Source organism: Lagopus muta, chromosome 8 (assembly GCF_023343835.1).
Source record: "Lagopus muta isolate bLagMut1 chromosome 8, bLagMut1 primary, whole genome shotgun sequence".
Taxonomy (NCBI): Eukaryota; Metazoa; Chordata; class Aves; order Galliformes; family Phasianidae; genus Lagopus; species Lagopus muta.
The window spans coordinates 30,217,034-30,239,380 of NC_064440.1; the positions used below are offsets into that span (position 1 = coordinate 30,217,034).

The window sequence follows — 22,347 nt, forward strand, 5'->3', positions numbered from 1 at the left end:
TTCCTCGTTTTTAAAGCTATAATGTTGAGAACCACCTGTATGTCTTACCTTGTCTCTCCAAATAGACTTAAGGAAAACTGTGACGTATTGTGAGTGCCATTGCTGCATGTGACCCGGTACATACAACAGGACTTTGAGCGATTTACCTTAAAGAACTTGAGATTCAATTTACTCCTGTGAGAGTTAAAGTCATTCACATGAGGGTTTGGTTTGACTTGGCGGCGTATGTTTAAAGTGTACATCAGAAATGTGAATTTTTTAGTCTACCATGAGTCAATAAACCAAAATCAAGGAATAAGTAATTTGATATCCTTTAAAGTTAGAATGACACCAAAATAAGACTGTATTATTTTAAAGAGCATGGGCTCACATACACTTGTTTAGGAGTATGGCAATGTTTTGTCATGAAAATACTTCAAGGAAGAGGGAAATCTAACTGCCCATCTTAACAGACAAAAAGAAAACCAAAAAACTTGTTGTAGAGGAGTGTGTTAAATCTTCCTCACACGCTAGTTCAGAGAACATTTTTTAGTAGGTTATTAGAACCTTGAGGTTGAATATTGAATATCTTCATATGGTCCAAGCTTGCTTACCTATGTAAGCAATAAATGCAGATTGTATTGGTACTCAGTATAATCTATCAAGAAAATAAAATTTGAAAGCATTCTTGGAATGAAGTTTATCACACTTTGTTCTGCATTCATTCTGTGTAAATCCAAAAGAAATTTTAGAAAATTTTATTTAGTTTTTTGTCTATTTTAGTAGCTTATTTTAGTAGTATTTTAATGGAGTTCTAACTTCCAGTCATTTCACCAAGGAACCATGGTTTGTGTTCATGCTTAATTAAACATGGTTTTAGAAAGATGAAAAAACCTTCCTAATAATATCTGATAGAAAGTTTCAGTAGTACTGTTGCTATTAAGCATGAAATGAAAATTAGGAAGTCATTGCACATTGATTTGAATTTACTCATAATGATCTGGTTTATGTTTCTGGCCTCTGGAAAGATGATTAGAACGTAATCTGTTCTGTGAAGGACACTGGACTATTAGTGAGGTACTCATCAGAATGTGAGTTGTAAATGTCTTTAGTTAAGGTCCTTAGATAACAGTGATTTCATTAAGATACTGCAATAGGCATAGGAAAGGGATGAAAGGGATGAAAAAAATAGAGAAGAATATAAAAGAGGAATTTCTCTTTTGGACGCAAGCACAGAGGTGTAACAATCAAAAATCTTTTGGGTGCTTGTAAGAGAGTAGAAGTAGCATATGGTATTACAGACTGCTCTTGGCCCCTTTCCAAGCTAACTGAAGGTCAAGCTGTAGAAGAAATGCAAGGAAATTCAGTGTTTTTCCACTTTTCTTAGTTTCCCAAATACAGTTATGTTGTGAAGGGAGCTGTTACGATTTGTGTCTCCTAAAGATCTGTTTGCGATTATGGCTCACAGAACATTCTTCCTGGAAAATTTGTGGTAGAAAATAAAACCTGAGAATGGTTCTGTTCCGTGGTCCTGGAAATACTCCAAAGACTTAAAAAGAAAACTGAGGTTTCTTTCAGTCTGTGGGCTCTCATGTGGTGGTTTTTGTTTTGTCAGTTTCATTGACCGTTTTTATTCTACTTTCTCCCTCCCCTGAGTTATTTAATTGGTTACACGGTTAGTTTGTTGGAGCAGCTACCACAGGGACTTGTAGGCTGACTGGCAGATGGAAAGTTTGATGTGTACCATATATGTACATTTTAGAGTTATGTAGGGCTAAATTCTGGACTAATTCAGTGGGGGGATTTTTTGTTTGTTGTTTTAATTTACAGGTTGGATTTTGTAATAAAATCTACACATTCCAAAATAGTAAAAAATATATATTTTAAAGCCATAATATTGTGAAGAAAATTGTTACAGTAACTAAGGTGTCATGTATTGTAAGTATAAAAAACATAACTATTTGAGACAGCACTTTTGCGTTTAGGTATTTAGCATTTAATGTGTTGTCAGTAGAGAAGGTCTTCATTTGAAACCAGGTACTCTGTTATTGACCTTAACTTATTTTAATATTGATTTAATACATTCTTCTCCTGTTTTATTGATCAGTTTCATGGTAGAAACGTAAGTCCTCAGCTTAAATCTCATTGACTGGCAAGCCTAAATCGTTTATTCTTTGAGTTGGACTATTGCAGCAGAAGTAGTAAGAACAGTAAAGGTTAACTGTTTTAGCTGTTCTAGGATATGATCTTGTCTGCCCAAAAGTGTGCAGTCAGGTAGTTTGCTGTTTGGGGCTTTACATAACCTCAATACTAAAAAGAGATGTTTTCAGAACGTGGAACCTAATAAAAACCCCTTAGCTGGCTGCAGTTGGAGATCTGGTTCCTATGCAGTATACCCCTGAGGACATCTGGCTGCGGTGTTTCCAGCACAAGCCTCTAGTGAAAGAGGTATAAAAATACAGTATTACTATGGTTTCATTTAATAATGATCCATTAAAACAGCCCCTCTTGGATTATGGTGTCTTTGATGGTCTAAACAAGATTTCGGGTTTTTATTGTTATGAAATGTACCAGGCTTCAAGTGATGGAGAATTTAAATAAAGTGGATGCCATCTCTACTTCAAGGTGGTCTGAGCACCCAACATGCCATTTGCAGCTTTGGGTAGAATTGAAGGGAACTGGCCATTAGTGTGTGAGATATTATAAAGCAAATATTGAAAATCTGAATTTAGAGTTTTCCTTGTGAGGGTATTTCCTTCCCTTTTCTTCTTTAGGTGCAAATTGTGACTCAGGATGTCAGGAGACACTGACAAATTACTCTCTAAGAAAGGAGATGTGACTTAACTGTACGTTAGACTTAGCTGAAACTGTTGATGTGGGATATTACAAACAAATCAGAATGGTTTTGTATAATTGTGCTGCTTTTATGTTTCCTACTGTATGCTTAATCTATAAATGTTGTCAGATTGACAAAGAAGTAAATTATGTGGGAGAATATTTTTTCTGCACAGATGGTGTATAAAAAGCTTGTAGGAACTAAGATCTGGGAGGCTATTAGGGGAAAATCTTTCCTAATACTGTGTAGTTTGAAAGAAGACTTTTTCAAAGTCTGTTTCAGATGCACAAACAACTCTGAAAAACACACTCATCTCCTGATAAGTGATAAATTGATGATTAAACTGTACGTGTTATATGTATGATACTGTAGTGGAAATATAGAGATATATGTATCACTATACACTGATGATTACATAGTGGGGCATGAGATTCTCAGTGTAGTAGTCTAAAGCAAAATTTTATTTTGTGGCATTGGAAAAAGTTCTTTAAACAGAGCAGTTTCTTAAGACTTAATGAAAATAGAAGATTTGCGAGTTCTCCCTCCTGCCGTGTGGCTTTCCAGGGCGCATTTCATTCTTCAGATGTTTTTTCTCTGTTTAACAACTATTTTTTTGCTTCCTGGATTGCAGTAAAACTTCAAATCCTTTCTTTGTCCCTAGGAAAAAAATATCATTGTTTCTTCACCTTCCCAGAATTTGCAGAATTTGTTGTTGCTGCTGTAGAGATCTTTAACATTGCTTTGTCCTCCCTGCATTGCTTTTGTTTTCAGCAGTGTGAACCCAATTAAGTGTAGTGCAGTAAATAAGCACAGGCAATCAGATTTCTCAGTGTACCCTCCCTTGAAACATAAAAATGTGGTATAAAACAAAAAGAGAAAAATTGAAACTCTCCAGTCAAGCAGAATGTCTGGAAATTCATTATTGGTATGGATCATAATCTTCAGCTCAAATATGGAGTGCTATGCCTTCTTTCAGTGATTTGTATGAAATCAACATTGATGCACATCAAATGCAGCATTTTGGCGGTCTTGTGGGATTTCTCTGACAGATAAAAGCATTCAAATTTGATACATTTCCATAGACCTGTGAGAAATTCTGTAAATTTAATTTCAGGCATTTCTGAAGAACAGGAGAGAGATAAAAATGTAAAGGTACCGTAGAAAAACTAACGGGGAAGGAAATTTCAAAATTTTAGATTGTGGATTGCATACAGATGATTTATCCATACGTGAACTTTACTGCAGTCTTCTAAAGAGTTAATGTAACCTGAGACTCACTTCATCAGTTACTATCTGTTAAGACTTTTTGAAATGCACAACATTATTGAAATCAAATCATACCGAAGGCCAGACAATAGTACATTTATTTCCTTTAGCAGCCCCTGTGCAACTCCACACAACAGGGCTCCACTTTTTTTTTCGTAATGAACGCTAACACTGATACATAAAAAAAAGGGTGGAGTGTAATTTTCTTGCTGATACAATTTCTAAATATGTTCTGACTGAAACCAGAAAACCAGTTGCAGAAATGAGATGACCAGGAGCGGAGCTGTAAGCAAGAGGCCTGCCACTGTTAGAGGCGTTTTGCATAGCTGAGGTCTTAACAAAGATCAAAACCGTAGAGAAATCCTGATCTCTCAGATGAAATTTGAGTACGTTGTTATTCAAATGAATACTGTATAATTCCTCACTTCTCTTTGTATTTTTTCCTCTTGAAAGATAATGGAATGATAGTAAGCTTAACAGTTTCTAGTTAGTTTTGCTTTCAGAGGTTCTTCTAGTAACGCAGGTTGTAAAGCGCAAAATATAAATGCTACTCTGGATACTTCTATTTCTTGCTTACATCTAACTTCTCTTCGTAATTAACTGCTTTGTAAAAATGTCTCTGTGTGCTTCTGAAGTTATAATGTTGTATTATGGCAAAAATTTAAGTAAGTGACAGAACCCTAACAATGTTCCTTAGAGAGAAGTGTTTAAGTAGGGCATAATCACAGAAGTTGGATCCTGTAGTGGTGGTAGAAGGGGAGATGGAGAGGAGGGCAGTACTGTACTTCAGTTTGAGACCAGTGAAACAGAGAGCTTCTGGGTGTTCATTAAACAAGAGGGAGTTTTAGAGAAATTCATAGCATCCTCCTGTATGACAAATGACATTTGTTTGCAAAGGTTTCTTTGGGTAACCTTCATGGATATTTATGGTTTATGTATTGCTGATAGAACTGCACTTGAGTCCCAAGAATAAAATAAGAAACAATAGCATGGAAATTTTTCCCATGGCCATGTTAGTATTGCTTTTTGTTGTAGTTGTTGTTTTGTTCCATTTGATTTCTTTAACTCTGAAATATCTGGAATCCTATGCAAAATAGTTATAATTTCAGTTAATAAGACTTGTACTAAGGATGACCTCACAATAGTAATTTACGTACTAGATTGTCTGTCATCTTGATAGAGAAAGGGAGGGGGGAAGTGATTTTTCTTGGCTGTTATTTTAAATGAAACGATAGCAGTCTTCCTTTGGATAAAGTGAATCTTTCAATTGACTGTCCCTGAGCATTAGATGATGCTAAAGAAGATTGTTGTATTGTAGTATGTCATGGAAAATGAGATAACCACACTGATGTTGTCATACATCATAAATACAGGTTTTCTCTAGGTTCTGTTTAAAGTACAAAAGGTATCTCTTCTGTAAATCACAGAGTCGCAGAGGTTGGAAAAGACGTCAAGAGATCATCAGTCCAACCCCGACTTGCAGTACTATTAAAGCCAGAATGTTTGCTTTCTAAATGCTAACATAAATCCTCTGACAAAAGGCATAATTTCAGCAACAGTGATACCTCCTGTAAATTCAGGGATAAAATAGATGAAACATATACTGCAGTAGAGGCAGAATCTGATTTTATACAAGATAAGCTGTTTTGTGCAAAATTGAGCTACCCATTTGACCTAGTTAGAAATGATTTGCTTCATTTGGAATACCTATCAGTAACTGATTATCACTTTCAGTAATGTTTTTTTTCACATAAGCACCTTTTCCAATGTATGAATTCAAAGCTATATTGATTTAATACTCACTGTAGTACATTTTTCTATAATGCCAGAATGTTAGATGTTTGATGTTATACCAGTATTATAGTGTGTGAAAAATTATTCAGAAGGTATGTACTATCTAAACTAAACTATAATGTGGTTGTTAATTAAAAAACAATAAAATATACTTTTTTGGTTAGTATACTGCCACACAAACCAAGTTATGTAATTGTTTCTAAAGCTGTGTCATCATCATTTGCTCTTAGTTCCAGTTTCTTTTGAAAATCTTGCTTGGAACAAAGAAATATCTTAAAAATTTTTATTAATAGGCAACAGAGCAAAGAGATGACTAAATTGCTATAGGCTATACTGGATCATCAGTAGGTCACTTTTGTTATAAAAAAAAAATATATATATGTGGACTTCATTTTTAGTTGCACTCGCCTCAATTTATTTGATATCTCAGGAAACAAGATGTAACTGAATACATAAAAGTTGATGTTATTATTTTTGATGAGGCATACAGAAGGTAGTCTAAGATGGTTTCCTTTGTACGTATATACCCTTTATGTTTAAATGGGGTGTGTAATACCATGTAGTATAGAGTAGCTCTTGACCTTCTTCAGGTAAAAGATTGTACAACTGTGTGAGAGATTACAATAAGGATGAATCATCTGATGGGACTAACCTTTGGAAAGTGGCCTCACTGAATCTGAGCATTAACTAATCAATTAAAAAAATAAATAAATAAAAAATTTTTGATGAAAAATATATTAATGAAGTAACTGCTTATCTCAAGAGCTTGTGCTATGAAAAATGAATTTCTGTGGAGATGACTTAGTGGATCGTTCTGTAACTTTTAATTTCATCTTACATATATTCTATTTAAAATATCTATAGACTAACAGTGACTGAATAGCTATCAGTACCTCCTGTCAAATGAATTGTGCAAGAATGAAGAGTACTGTGAAAATAGTGTTGTTCTTCTCCTTTTTCGGAGACAGAGGATTTGGTCCTTAAAATTGCTAATGTATCAGTTTTATAATATCATTTTCATTGCTATTTCAAAGTATAATATGAAAATAGAGAGTTTTGTCTCTTCTGTCTTGCAGGCTGCTTATCATATAATTAGATGACATTGTTCCTATAGCATGTACCAAGTAATTTAGTAATAATATTAACTCATGCTTCCCACAGTGAACTATGCAGATGGTACATGCAGTCTCTTTATCAGTGTAAATTCTCAGAGTAAAAGCAGTGATAGCCAGGCATGCTGAGAAGAGAGATTGAAAGATACCATTTGTATTATTTCATATGAAATCAATCAAAACTAGTGGGGAAAAAAAAAGGCAAAGACAACTTAGCATCACTGTTGTGAACTGAGAAATGCTTACGAAGAGTGGCATTGAATATATTTATTTCCCTTAATACTCCAATCTAATCATGATGGTGAGCTCTGCACTTAGGAAAAAAAAAAGATACATTAAAAATGTCTTTTATCCTGGGGCTTTTCAAGATGGCATTTTTGGAACTTTATTAGCAAACAGGCAGCTCTTAAATTTCAGAGTGAGTCTGAGTTGCACAGCAGTCATCTTTTACTTCTATTTCCCCAGAAGTTTTCTACTAAGTTATTAACGTGCAGGCACGTTTTGTTTCCATGAAACTGCATGGATTTTCAGCTTGGAAGTAATGTATGATGCTTCTTAAGTTTACTGCTTTTTTTTAACAGTTTATCACTGTGATATGTCATGTTTCTAATGGAAACAGAAAACCTGTTATGTTCTAGCTAAACTGCTGGAGGCTAGCATACACAGCTTTGCAGTTCCAAGGTCATTTCGGGATTCATTCTATAGCTCTCCAGATACCCACCAGTTCCTAACAAGCAGTAGTGAACATATTAAAAATATAAGTTCAATTCAGGAAAAACAAAGCATTGGTAATTCCCTAGTTTCTGCAGAGGTGATTACTAGTCCTCTTTGTATTGTGTAAGAACAAAGGAAATTTTCATTCAAACAGAGCAGGAGGTTTACATTAGCTGTAAAAATAGATTAGCGATGTCATTTTCAGTAAATAGTAGGCCAGTAGGAAAATACCTTACACCATGGCTAACTAAGTTCCTGTGGTAGCTGTCCTTTACACTGCTGAAGTAGGCATGTGTCTACTTCACATGGACAAGAAAAATGTGGGCTTTTAGGGGTTTTACTGTTATGATATATTATTTAATACTTCAAATAATAAGAATTGATAGGTTTTGTCATGCTCTTCAGCATCTGATTTATGGAGACTACATGGCTCCATAAGAGAGCTTTAGTTTTATGTGAAACACAGGCTTCATGAAGAATGCCGTAATACACTTCTGTCATACCTGTGTCATATGATAAGTGCTAGCTCTGAATTTAATCCTTATGAGGAATATGGAGTCCATGAGCAGAGGACTACTGTTATTGCTAGAGTGAAAAGTAAGTAGAAAGTATGACAAAAAATACTGGGAGTCCTTTTTACTGCTGCGTTAGTTGCACTAATGCTTGAATTTTATCTTTTCTGAATAGTACAACTGTTGCCTTTAATGTATTTGTCTTTTGCAGTACTTTCCATTTCCTCACCCTTTGGGATAGCTGTAGAGTCCCCAGGACAGTACATTGTCTTCTGGCTAGATACAAAGCTGAGAGCAGAGGTCTGGGATTGGGAACACTTAATAGCAGGGGGGCATAACAGTGTTAGAGCTAACGACTGGATGGAAGAGGATCTTTATTTCCCACTGGCTAAAGCAGCCAGAACCTAGGGACATTGCTCTGTTGGTCTTACAGCTGTCCACACTGCTCCATCCTTGGAAGCTCCCCCCTCTTTCCCTTCTGGTAGCTACCACCCAACACACCTCACCTATGCTAAACACCAGCCAACAGCCCTGGCACGCAGGTTGCCTTGCTTTATTTACACTGCACAGCTTCTCATTAAAGCTACATCTCCTTTCCTGTTCGCAATAATGAGGTATGGTCCTTGATTCAGCTCTAATTTACATATTTTACTTAGCACAGTTATGGTCAGAACAGCCAGTAGTAGTTTAGGAAGCTGCTTCAGCATTTGTTGGTGGAGTCTTCATCCTGCCTCCTGCTTCTCGTACTTGCCTGTTGAGGGCAATCTCTCCCTCATGCTACTGTATATCTTTTCCCCTTTCCACTAAATATTTTTTCTGGTTTTTTTGCACCTACTCTTATCTTTCTGCTTTCAAAGGCTACTTTTCCCATGTTACTTGTTCACCCAGACAATTTCTTAGACTTCCCATGTAATTCTTCATAATTTTTACCAGTAAATGAATTTGTTTACACTATATCAATTATGTATTAGCTGTCACCTAAATGCTCCTAACTTCCTCAGATAGCTCACTATTTCCTGCCTAAATGCAGAAGAAGCACCTCCTGCTCAGAACATTCTGCTGTCTGCACAGCAGTGCCTCAGGGATTCCTGCCCAAATGCTCCTGCTGTCCCTGCTGAGGGAAGTCAGGGCTCCCTGCCCAAACCTTCCTGCTCTCCTTGCTGATGTACCTCAGGGCTTCACTTGAGTACTTCTGCTGTTCCTGCTGAGGTAAACCAAGGCTTCCCAGCCAAGTCTTTCTCCTGTGCTATCTGAGTTACCTCACGGCTTCCGACTCAAAATCCTCAGGGCTGTTTGCTCAGGCACTTGCTGAGTCTGCCTGAATCTATATGTTGCCCTCATACGTAGTACAAAAATCTTACGTAGGCTCCTTGTTTCTGGTAGCTTTCTACAGCTTTTTCAGCAAAATGAACATTATGCTTTTCCTTTGATTTTTCACTTGCAGATACAAAGGTATTCACTAGATTATTTAAATGTGAGAGGTTGTTATTTTGTTTTTTCAGACACTATACTTGGCACAGCTGCAATCATGATAATTTTGTCCTTGTTGTAACTTAAGTTAGGACTGCTGGGTTTCATTGAGCCAGCCGGGAGGTTGCAGTGAAATGTTTTTTGAATTCCAGTACTCTGACCCTACTTGTCATAGAATCATAGAATTGTTTGAGCTGGAAGGGACCCTTAAAGGCCATCTACTCCAACTCACCTGCAGCTCCATCAGGTGCTCAGAGTCCCATCCAGCCTGACCTTCAATGTCTCCAGGGATGGGGCATCCACCACCTCTCTGGGTGACTTGCTCCACATTTATTTTAAAAAACTTTTTCCTTATATACAGTCTAAATCTCTCTTTTTGTCTGAAACCATTTCCCCTTGCTCTATCACAACAGATAGTGATAAATTATCTGTTCCCTACATGTATGATCTCCACTCACCTGCTTTCTGGCATATCCAGCCATCCTGAAGATCTAAGCATTATGAAGAAGCACAGGATCACAGAATTGTAGAGTTTGGAAAGAACTTCTGGGAATCATCCAGTCCAGCCCCTAAGAAAAACAGAAGCCTTTTAGCAGTACTAATAATTTTGAGAGCGAGTCTTAACTCTTTTGTTCGGTAAGGTGACCTTTGTAGTCCAGAAACGTTGCATCAATGGTTCCTGTGCAACTTGTGTTACATACATTAGATAACACCAACAAAGTTAATGATACATTCCACATTCATGTTTGTGATCTCTAATGCCTCACTGGATCCTACGTGTAATATAGAAGTAAGCTAGTTATGCTCACTTGTATGGTTTAAGTAAAATGAGAAGCTTGTGACACAAACTTAAACTATATGCAGTCCTGCTTAAGTGACATTATCCTGGACTGTAAGATTTTAACAGAAACAATTATGATCTTAATTTTTTTACACAATGTTGAATACTGTGACTTTTCCAAGCATGCTTTGTGCTGGGAAGTTTGTGTATCTGAAAATATTAAGCAATTAAAACAAATTTAGGAAATGAACAGCTGGGATTATAGCTGGGTGAGTGGACTGATAAGTGGATCTGTCTGCACTGCATGACACAACCCAATGGTTTAATCTTACTCCTGTTTTCCTTAATAAACTCTGTGCCTCCCATGGAATTAACTCTATCCTATTAGCGGTGATGTCAACTACTGCAGTGATGGCAGGTTGTAACATAACATGGTTCTGAGAGAACAGCTACCACGTTGGGAAAGATGCCTGCTTCCCAGCCATGTGTGTGTCACAATGATTCCTGCTTTCTAGCTGCTGAGGAGTTCAGCACCAACAGAGAGCTATTAATTAGGTTCACACGCTCACCTGAATCCTCCACGTTTGGTTTGGACTTCATCACTTTTCTATTGTGAGAATGTTTATTTATTCCAAGTGGAGAATATTTTCACTTGCCACCATGTAACCTGAAACCCATCCATGTCATCTTGTTTGTAAATGGGACAAGGGGAAGATATGTGGGGTGATAGGGTGACAGCGAGGAATGGACAACACACTTGTCTGCACTTTGTCATCTCAACGGGTTTGGAGCTCAGCCTGGGGGAGGAGCAGCCTTGTATCCGCACACGCTTAGCTGCGCTGCCTGGCTTTTACAAAGGAGGTAGAAAAATCAGTAGTATGGCTGCGTGCCTGAAGTTGTCTAAACATTTTTTTTTTTTTCTCCTCTATAGGTCATCTCCACAGGAGCAGCCCTGCCCAGCACTCAGCACATGGCGGAGAAGCTCTGTTGTGATACAGGGAATGGAGCAGCTGGCAGGCAGAAGGAAGCTGAGGAACAGCTTGTGCGTGGCCTTCAGGTGAGAAATGAGAGCTGTCTGAAATGCTGGGAATACTGGGGATAACCTAGAAGTGGTTACAGAAACGATTGTGTTGTGTCTCATGCAAGTGACTCGAGTTCTTGGGTCTGAGGGAAGAGGGTGCAAATAGGAGCCCCAGCACCACAGAGCGCTGTTTGGATATCATACCTGGAAAATAAGTGCAGTGGGAGAGACAAAGGATGCTGAAGGTCACACAGCTCTGCTCTGAGGCTTTCTAGATGTCAGCCCAGCATGTTGTGAATAAACTACAGTGGCGGCAGCTGTTTGCCGTATATGTAAACTGTCAAATTCTCAAGGAATAAATGCCTTTACTTTCACTGGGTCTGCTTTGAACATGTAAACACCTTTTAGAATTTAATGAGTTAGGGAAAAAACAATAAAAGCATCGACTAATTGTAATAAACAGGGTGAATATGGAAACAGTTTTAAACGTTCTGGAAAGAGCTCTTGTTGAATATAAATAAACTTTGTGTTGGTAAATGTAACACTATAACATTCTGACCTGGGTCTGGGCTAATGGTAGGTGCAGAATGGATGAAACCTTTAAGTATGTCCCTAGGTGCCACTTCAAAAGCAATTTTATAAGGGAAGGTATTTCCTTATCTAGTTCTGGAAAAAAAAAAAAAATGTTAGCACTAAACATGTTGAAGAAAACTGTGCATAGATATGGGTAAACGTTGTAATGGAGCAACAGCAGCAGGAGAGGACTTAATTGCAAGACTGGTAGTGAAACCGTCCATTTTTGATAAGTGTTACAAGGCTCAAGAGTCTGTGTTGTAGATCCTGAGATAGGATAGAAGTCCTTTCTCTTCCAGACTAGCCTGTGAATGTCAGAGCTTTTAAACTTTGTCTTGTATTTTGTACTTACTTAGGGTGAAAAGGCAGACTAATGGAAACACAGATACAAGGTTCTGCTAAATTATATGATGGAATTTGATAATGATATTTTACAGATTTTGCAGAATCGTAGAAAATCCTTAGAGTTGTAAGAGACCTCTGAAGGCCATCTAGTCCAACTCCCCTGCAACAAGCAGGGGCACACCACAGCTGTATTTCCAGCGGATTCTTCTGGGCAGAGTTGTTAGTGTGAGCATTGCCTAGTGCTGTTACCTTTGTTTTTACCTGCCTCTCCAAGAAGAGAAAAGCAGAAACAGTATACTTATCTCTACTTTGAGTGTTTAAAAAAAAAAAAAAAACTTATAGTTAAATCATAAGAAGAAATCTGTATCAATTGCTTCTGATCATTCCTGGGTCTCTTTTGGCTGATCTTTTGCTTCTGTCACACTTGATGGAGTTTTCTTCAGCTGCAATGCTGAAGCTTTGCAACTTCAGGTATTGTGGCTCGTTTTTTTTCTAAAACGGTTTATGAAGACACTCCTAACTTCAGTCTGAAAGTAGCATATTAGGTAGTGTAAACTCTTCCTACCTTGAAACTGCATGAATATATCCAATGTTTGCATTTGGTAAAATAATTCTGTATTGAACAGTACCATTTTTGTTCTATAACCGGTTACTAGAATAGTTAAATTTATCAAAGAATTCATTTTCAAGTCCTGTGTTCTGAACACTAGATATGATTTTTCTTAAAGCTGCTTTGGTGTTCCCCAACCTAAGTGGTGAGCTTTCAATCCCAAAATCTTTGGCCTTTGTGTGTATCCCTTGATACATGGTGAATGGTAAGATAGACATGAGCCAGCAGTGTGCCCTCTCAGCCCAGAAAGCCAGCTGTATTCTCAGCTGCATCAAAAAAGCATGGCCAGCAAGTCAAGAAAAGTGATCCTGCCCCTCTACTCTATAATGATGAGACCTCACCTGGAGTACTGCATTTAGATGGTGGAGTTCTCAGTGCAGGAGAGACATAAGCCTGTTGGAGCATGTCCAGATGACTGCTACAGAGATGATCCAACTGATGGTACTCCTCTCCTATGAGGACAGGCTGAGAGAGTTGGGACTGTTCAGCTTGGAGAAAAGAAGGCTGTGAGGAGACCTGGTAGAAGCCTTTCACTATCTAAAAGGGACAGACTCTTCAGCAGAGTCTGTGGTGATAGGACAAGGGGAAATGGTTTCAAACAAAGGAGGTGAAATTGAGCTTGGAAATAAGAAGTTTTTTATAGTAAGTGTAGTGAAGCAGTGGAAGAGGTTGCCCAGAGAGGTCCGGCTGTGTTCTTAGAGATACTCAAGGTAAGGCTGGATGGGTCTCTTTGCAACCTGATCTACCTGTAGATGTCCCTGTATGCTGTAGCGGAGTAGGTCTAGATAACATTTGAAATTCCCTTCAAACTCAAATTATTCTATTGTTCTATGCCATTTATAACATCATAAGCTAATCTGAACTTTGAAAAAATGCTGTGTCATTATATGACCATACTTTGTTTATAAATATGCAGTGGTTCTGTCATGTTTTGAGTAATATTTGCCATTGTGTGATACCCATTACTAGATCCAGCAGCTGATGACTATATATAGCGTATATTTAAATAGGGTATTGGAATAAGGCAGTGTGACTTATGTGTTGTACTACTGGTCGCTGGCACGTAGGACTTTCTCCTGATAGAGATAAGCAGAAGATAGATGAGACTTGAAGGGTATTTTCAAAAGAAGTAAGGTAGAAAAAAACCCACTGGCATAGTTACTGTGCTTGAGAGAAAAGGAGGGTAAGGACAACAATTACTGTACTTTCATTTCTATTCTATCTATGTGGTTTTAAATAATTAGCATGAGTTATATATATATATATATATATATATAAAATATATATTTCAGACCCCATTTCTATTGTTCTACAATATAGTAATTGTTTCACTCATTGCCCTTTTTCAACTGCCTTACATAACACTGCCATCTAGGCCACCTGCTTTGACCTTCCATCTGTGCCTGAGTTTCTGCCAGGCTTACTACTGCTGATCTGCCACTTGTACTTCAAATTAAATGGACTGTGACAGGCCAAGCTGAAACATTTCCATGGCTTTCTTTTTTTTTTCCTCCACAGCAAAATAGGAATTGGGAGGACCCAGATATATATTTTATTTCTGAACAAAAATGAAAAATTCTTTATTAGCATGTATCTTAGGGCAAAACAAACAAGTATGTATAGAGGAAAGTAATGGTTAAAAGAAATGGACTTGTATGATAAATAAGTTTTAAGAGAGATCTGTAGTCTAGAGGAGCAAAAATTAACAAAGAATAATCTTTGAATCCAATCATCTACCAAGGCATCGTATTTTAATATGATTAACATGACTGAATTCAGGACCTTCCAGATAGGCATCCCAGGTATTTTTGTTTCTAAAATTGTATGTGTGGTTTGAGGCTATGTTTCCTTCACATTTTAAGCCAATCTGACTCACTTTGTCCTGCACTTCCTTTTGCTAAATGCTCCTGTGCTGTAGGCATGTGTGGGGTGGCTGTCTATTTATCCCCACTGCTTTGTATTGTCTGAGGGAGCTGAAAAGGCAGTCAGTAAATTTACAAAGCACATCAGTTCTAATTCAAGAAGAGGAATAAGAAAAACTCAGCTGGGGATTCAAGAAACGCAACAAGCAAATGCAACAGTGCGGTGTAGGGACCCTGTATGCACCCTGTTTAGTTGCCTTCAGAGAAATTACAGATATGTATGTGCTGTAGTTATACCTAATTGATTACATAAATAACTATTTGTGTAAACATCTGGTAAGTTTCCCTAAGGTATAGTTAGAAAGCAGTCATTTGATGTTTTTCAGCTAGTAGTTCTATCAACAAATTATAGGCAGAGCTCAGTGGATCAGTTATTCATCATTGACAAGATTAGCAAACTAAAGGGTCAGTTAGGCATTTAATATGTTTTCAGTTTTGGACTCAGTGAAGTGTTAACCTTGGCTTTTGCTCTGCTGTGGGAGGATGTTTCCACTTGTTTTAAACTGCAATTAGATGTAAAACAAGATTTTTTTTTTTTCGGTGCCTTTCAAAACTTTTTACAGTGGTTGCTGAGGATTTGCAAGGTTGAAAAGTGTATATTTAACTGAAGTTAAATGTAGAGCTAAGGTACACTGTGAAATAAGATAACCGAAGGAGAAGTTGCTCTTCTGTGTTGGAGCTGATGTAGCAGCTCATTCTCACTTAAATACGGAGAGTCCATTCTGTCCTTCTCCTTTCTTCCCTCATGCAGTCAGCTGGATAAGTGTTCACCTCCCTTTTCCTTGAACAAACTTGTGAATCCCTTTGCTGAGCATTGGAGTGTGAAGGCCAAAGAGGCAGCTGAGTTGATGCAAAAGAAAGGGTGTGATGGCTGGGAAGTGATGAAGTGATGGGGGGGGAGGCAGGGAGAGAGCAGGTTCATCTTTTGGAAATAAAGTGGATGGTAAGATATATTTTAGCTGTAAATTGCAATATCCCCTGAAAAAAAAATGCATTAAGGCATCAGAAAGATGAAAGGATAGATTGTTTCACAAAAGAAGATAAACCATGATCCGAGTGCAATAACGAGGCAGGCGTTGAAGGACAGTGCCTCGACCAAAAAGTGAACAGACCTACAGTATGAGTGAGGCAAGCATGGCAGGTCTGGGGATGGCAACCATAGTCAGGTGAGAGTCCAGATCATTGCACACGTCTGTGTAATGAGACAGGTCTGAGATGAGGCTGGGAAATCAAATGAGCTAGATAGGTTTGATTAGTTATAGAGGGGGTAACCAGGGTTAGACACAAACACAGGGATCACTAGGCAAATTTCATAATGGTGTGGTGGAGTTTAGGTCAAGTGTATGGACCAGGGTGTGGAGCAGTGACTGGAAACAGGCATAGTCACTACACTGCTGCAGTGTTGGTTTCCCAATAGTAGCATGTGATTGGGTCTGAGAAGTTTTGAAGCCCTGTGTCTACAGAACTCTGATCTTGACTTTGTTTTTAGATAATACAAAGTAGGCAGGACTTCAAGTCTAGATTCTGACCAATACGTAGCATACAGTAGGAATGATAATTTACCTCAATACTTTCTGGTGCAAAACAGCTTTAAGGTACATTGAAAAGAAGGTAGTAAATGAAATATTGTATTTGAGCTGTCTTGCAGTGAGAATTTGACAAATGAGAACACTAGTTCTTCTATAATTGGAAAAAAACTGGGAGATTAGATATGTTTCCACTTCAGTGCCTGTGGCTCAAATCTGGTTGTAGTTACTTTCTTGTTTCTCCTCAGCTGCTCAGATGAATGGCTATATATAGTCCAGGTGTTTTCTTTTCCCACCCCAAAATATATAGAGAAGTGCAAAAAAAAAAAGGGGCACCCTGTTGAAGTAGGGTACAAAGAATGGACTCAACAATAATTAGTGGTTGTTTTATATCAAGTGTGATATTTGAAGTAGGAGTCAGAAAAAGGATAATTTATAAGCAGCTAATTAAGACAGTAATGAAGTTTACTCAAAATCTCTCAAGGTGCAGTTTTGAACCCTTGGAAGGTATGTAGCTATTATAGATTATCAAGTGTTCTGAGGTTTGGTGTTTTTTCCCTGCTTCTGTAGTTCATTTAACCAAATAGCTGCTGTTGTGTTGTGTTTTTCTTACTGCTTGTTAGTTTTGAGATACTGTATTAAAGCAGGTCCAGTTTTTGCATTTGGCCTCTTAGGGCATTTGGAACAGGTAGCTGTCAGCTCAGAGCTGGTTTATTTGTTAAAGTGATAAAAGGCGTTATTGAGCCTCGTTTTCAACCTATGTAAATTAACATTGATTTTGATTAATTTCCATTCATAACAGAAGAGCCAAACTGATCTATATTGGTCTCATTTTTATACAGCTGGCTTTTACAGATGGCCAAACTTGCCTTTCTATTTATACTGGTTTTTAAAAAATAATACTTAAGTAGATTAGCAAGGGAGAAATGGTGGCATATTGAGAAATATTATGACCGTAATTCAAGTTCATGCAAGTAAAGCTGTACAAACCAAAGTAAATATTTCCAAACACTTAAGGAGAGTTCACCACACATTTTCAAACTGGCTACATTCTATTACTATCAAAAAAATACAAATACAGAGATCTATACCTGTGGTATGACTGTACCAAATTCCCAAATATAATTTTATGCTGCTTCTTTTAGAAAAAATGTAATGCTGTTGATAAAAGTTACTTATTTTCTTCCTTGAACTATTTCATTAAGTTTCATAATGTCATATGGCTGAACACAGCTTGGAAATTAGTTGTAAAGTGTTAGTATCACAGGAAATAGCTCAAACTATGACATTTACAATGAAGTATACTCTTAATTGGGATCATTTCGTAATGCTTTCTATAAATAATTGCTAGTGTGGAATTACTATATGTTGATTCTGAATCAGAAACTAAGGACTCATCTGTTGTTGATTATTATGTTACCACATGTTAATAATGCCTGGCAAAGATTTTGTTCCTTGCATTGTATTTATGGAGAAGTAAGTTAGTACTGTTTTATTTCAGTGAACTGGACTGATGGCCCAGACAGCTATTAGTAATAGCTACATTGTCATAGTTTATACTCAGAGGTAAAATTTATGTTGGTCAGGATGAAATGTACAACCTGAAAGGGATGTCCTTGGAGAAATATACGTGTGTTCAGTTTGCTTTGTACTTGTAGTGGACTGTTCAGTAGATGAGGAACAGGTTGTGAGATCATACCCAGAGAATGCTGGGCAGTGCCTCAATGTCTGGATGGAGATCTGAAGGGGCAAGTCATGTCCCTCAGGGTCGGTGCTGGCACCAGTGCTCTTTAACATCTTCATTGATGTTGAAGAGAGATTGAGTGCATTCTAAGCGAGTTTGCAGATGACACCAAGCTGTGTGATGCAGTCAGCACACCCAAGGGGTAGAATTACATTCTATCCTAGGCCTCCATAGGCTCAAGCACTGGGCTCAGATGAACTTCCTGAGGTTCGATAAATCCAAGAGCAGCCCTGCCTAAAGAGATGTGGGCATACTGGTGGATGGCGAGATGGACATTGGCCAGCACTGTGCCTTCGCAGTCCAGAAAGCCAATTGTGTCCTGAGCTGCACTGAAAGAAATGTGGCCAGCATGTTGAAGGAAGTGATCCTTCCTTCTACTCTGTGCCAGTGAGATGTCACCCAGAGAACTGCATTCAGGTGTGGAGTCCTCAGTACTCCGTCCTCAGGAGAGATGTAACTTGTTGAAGCATGTCCAGCTGAAGGCCATTAAAATAATTCAAGGGACTATCTGAAGGGGGACTACAGGAATGAAAAGGAACAGCCTGTGGAGTCTGTTGGACATGGGGAAGCGAGTCATAGGATCCTCGCAGTTGGAAGGGACCTTCAAAGTTCATGTAGTTCAGCTCCCACGCAATGAACAGGAACATCTGCAATTACATTGCGCTGCTCAGAGCCTGTTGCAGCTGGGGCATGAAAGTCTCCAGGGACAGGGCATCCCCCATATCTCTGAGCAACCTGTTCCAGTGCGTCACCATTCTCACTTGAAGACGTTTTCCTTATTTATTGGAAGTTGGACTGCATGAGCTTTAAAGGTCACTTCAAACTCAAAAGGTTCTATGGTTCTATGATTGTGTCGTATTTATGACAGCTAGATTTTCAGTTTATATTGTTGTTATTGAGCTCTTGAAACAATTCAAAAATAACCTGTTATTTTGCACTACGAGTCTTGGAAATGGAGCTGTAAAGCATGGCATTGCAACAAGTACCTGAGGAAAGCACCAAGAACAAACTTGAATTTGACTGCTGATTCAGCTATATGTCACTAAAGCAGATCTGCTTAACTGTGTTGCTTTGTTACAAAATTACGTCCTCTTTTCTTAAAGTAACCATTGTATTTCAGCACCACCTATAGGTATGTAAAGGAAATGCATTCAAATCTGCGATGACAATCAGCAAATAGATCTCATAGTTGCGTAAAATACGACTTAATTGTAACTAACCTATTGCTACTGCTTCCAATGGGTATTTTCTGCTTACATTCTTAAGTGGTGTAAATTATTACTGTGCACTGTTTTATATAAGAAATATGTTGTATGATTTGAGTGAACATAGAAAGTGGCTGAAACCTTTCATGAGAGTCAGTTTACAAAAATCGCTTGCTTTTTGTCAAGCACTTTCTCTCCATGTAACTGAAAGACTGGGAAATGAAGATGGTATATTCCACAGTGGAAATGGCCTCTTTTTCCACAAGCAATTATTCTGTAGTTTTGGGAGTGTGATTTTAAACAGTAAAAACAAAAAATCTGTTTGCCCTTAAACTTGTGCATAGGTTGCTGAGAGTGCAAAGTACCTAGTACCATTTTTATCCAGTCTCCTATGTTTGTATTGGGATGGTCCGATGTCGATATTTGGCAAGAGCAGTGCAATTATCACAGTTCTAAATGAATAACATATGACAACTGAGGTTACCAAGGTCTCCTAGAGAAATATACTTATTTCTCTCTCTATACGGAGCTATATATGTATGTGCATATATATATATATATATGCATACACACACACATGTATATATGAAGTGGAGAACTATGCCTTGTGGTTTAAGGATAAAATGCAACAAAAGTGAGTTGCAATTTTGAGCTTTCTGCCTTGGATTTCTGAATGGGAAATTGTTATTGACTATTTCTGGAAAAGAGTATAACCACTTTGTCATCCCTTTACCATCCCTTTCTGTAGTCTCATTGTCTGTTTGACAACACACAAAGAATCAAACAATTGAGAATTTTTTTTCTGGATTTATATTTTTAGTTTAAAAAAAAAAGTCACCTTTGTTTTGGTACAAAAAATGAAATACTTAAAAACAATCCTAAAAAACCTACTCTCAGCAAGTATATTACACTTACCAAAGTGCTTTGAAATGAAGCTCAGTATCTTATCCTTTAAAATGTAATGCATGCTTATATTTTATGTTGTGCTTAAACTGTAATAGTAATTATTAAAAAAAAAAACAAAAAACATTTGAACTGGACCAATACTATTGGAAATTTTAGTACATGCAATGCAGGTGTTGAAGCTAGGAGAATGTTCACAGCATGCTCAAAACTAGAAAGTCCTACAGTTTTCATACAAGCTTTTCTTTCTGAATTATCCTAGTTGTGAGCCTACTGATGTAGTCAGTCCAAACTGAAGAGATCTGTTAGGACAAACTGAAATTGGAATCTTCCTCAAGTGTGACTTGTGTTGTCTCCTCTTTAAGACCTATAATGCATGCTTGAAAATCTCCCAGGTTGTCCATTCTGCTTTTTCAAAGTGTCCCAAATGCAGCGTGGATGTGGCTGTAGGCTGTTAGATGATACTTGCTAGCAGTTCTTGTTATTTCATGCTACTTTCCAAAGATTTAAATTCTTCATTGATATTTACTTAAGATTAACTTCCCTGAGTCCAAGTTCTTAATTAGAACCTGCTTAAAGTTCTAATTTTGATCTGTATTTAGATCCTGTTAGAGAACCTACAGTAAAAGCTATTGAATTTTCCCTCTACTCATCATGTCCGTCACATGCAGGACATAGCAGGGACTGGATGAAGGGGCGGAAAAACAGTAGGATTTCTTTTTTATGTAATCATGTGTTCTCTGCAAAGTGATCACTTCAAATTGATATATGTATTCCGACTTTTCAGAGGCTGTGCTTTTGGCATTTTTAGTTAATGTTCAAGTATAGGATTGGAGGATTTGAAACAGCAGCTTGCCACAACCCTTTACACAAGACATGAGCTGCAGCTGATGAAGCTTAATGCTCTGAATCTTTAGAAAGCACAGGTAGGTGGACTTGAATTGACTTTGGTTCATGCTGTGCACTTTGTACTTTGCAATACTCCTTCATGCATTAACTAGCCAAGCTTTTTTTTCTTACTGGCATGATAGGTTATTTGCATGCTGCAAAAGTATGTTTTTGATCCAATATCCATATGAAAATTGAAATTAAATTTGTACTGTCTCAATTCCAAAACACAAGACTGCAGCTGTGGTACCAATTGATTGAACTAATAATTAAAAATTACTTGCTTTGTAATCTTACAACATATTGTGCTATTTCTTGCCTAGCAGCTATCTTGATAAATCTTATTAAGCATAATCAGTAATAATGTTTGTAGTTTCTCTCAAGTATGTTATACCTGCAGGAAAACAAAAGAGAATTTCTTTTTTCTCCTGTAGGAAAATACTTCGTTAAATTTGAAAATGAGCTCAAAGGAAGTAAGGTCTCTTCTCTATATCTTGGATTTGTTGTTTGTTTTTAAGTTTGCTACTGAGGATGATTTTTACCTTATGGAAATCATTTTATATTCAGAAAAAAAACATAAAACTTTCAGAAACTGTTTATACGTTGCCCTTTTCACCCACAAAAATTGTACGTTACAAGCTGTGTGTCTGAAATGAGCAAGCCAGCTAAACAGAGACTAGGATTCAAACCAGTAAATAATTTCATTCAAATGAAACAGGGACACTATTTCCTAAAGGAATCCAGAGACACAGTCTTAGGAAAAAACAGAGTTTGTGTGAGAGGATGGATGGGAACAAAGAAAGAAGAATTCCAGGCGATATCTGTTGGTTGTGGGTTGTAAACCTGGTGTGAGCTAGTTATATTCTCACTTTGTGATGGTTCCATCATGGATACCATTCAGCATGCAAACAGGAAAAAAAAAATTGTTGGTTCACTAGTATATTTTAATTTGGGTATTTGGTAGGAGGATAACATTTCGTATTGTTTATTTAAGTTGGAAACAATGAAAATGACGTCACAGGTTACACGGTTTTGCCAGGTACTGAGCAATGAGTATGAGCCCATTTATACAGGTAAGTAAATGTAGCAATCCCCATCTCTAACTCTGAAAAAATCAACCTTCTGCAGACTTCAGCACACTTCTTT

General features: G+C 37.5%; 1 protein-coding gene across 6 annotated transcripts in view; it reads left to right on the forward strand.

Moving 5' to 3' along the window:
• TFPI (tissue factor pathway inhibitor) overlaps positions 1 to 22,347 on the forward strand; it is a 206,608-nt gene that overhangs the window by 137,870 nt on the left and 46,391 nt on the right. For 5 of the 6 annotated variants that reach the window (XM_048953947.1, XM_048953946.1, XM_048953941.1 and 2 more), the window contains one exon: positions 11,396 to 11,521. The gene's annotated coding sequence lies outside the window, so the exon portion shown is untranslated. Of the gene's footprint in view, positions 1 to 11,395; positions 11,522 to 21,100; positions 21,240 to 22,347 lie in introns of all 6 variants that reach the window. The other variant, XM_048953944.1, reaches the window with a different exon arrangement.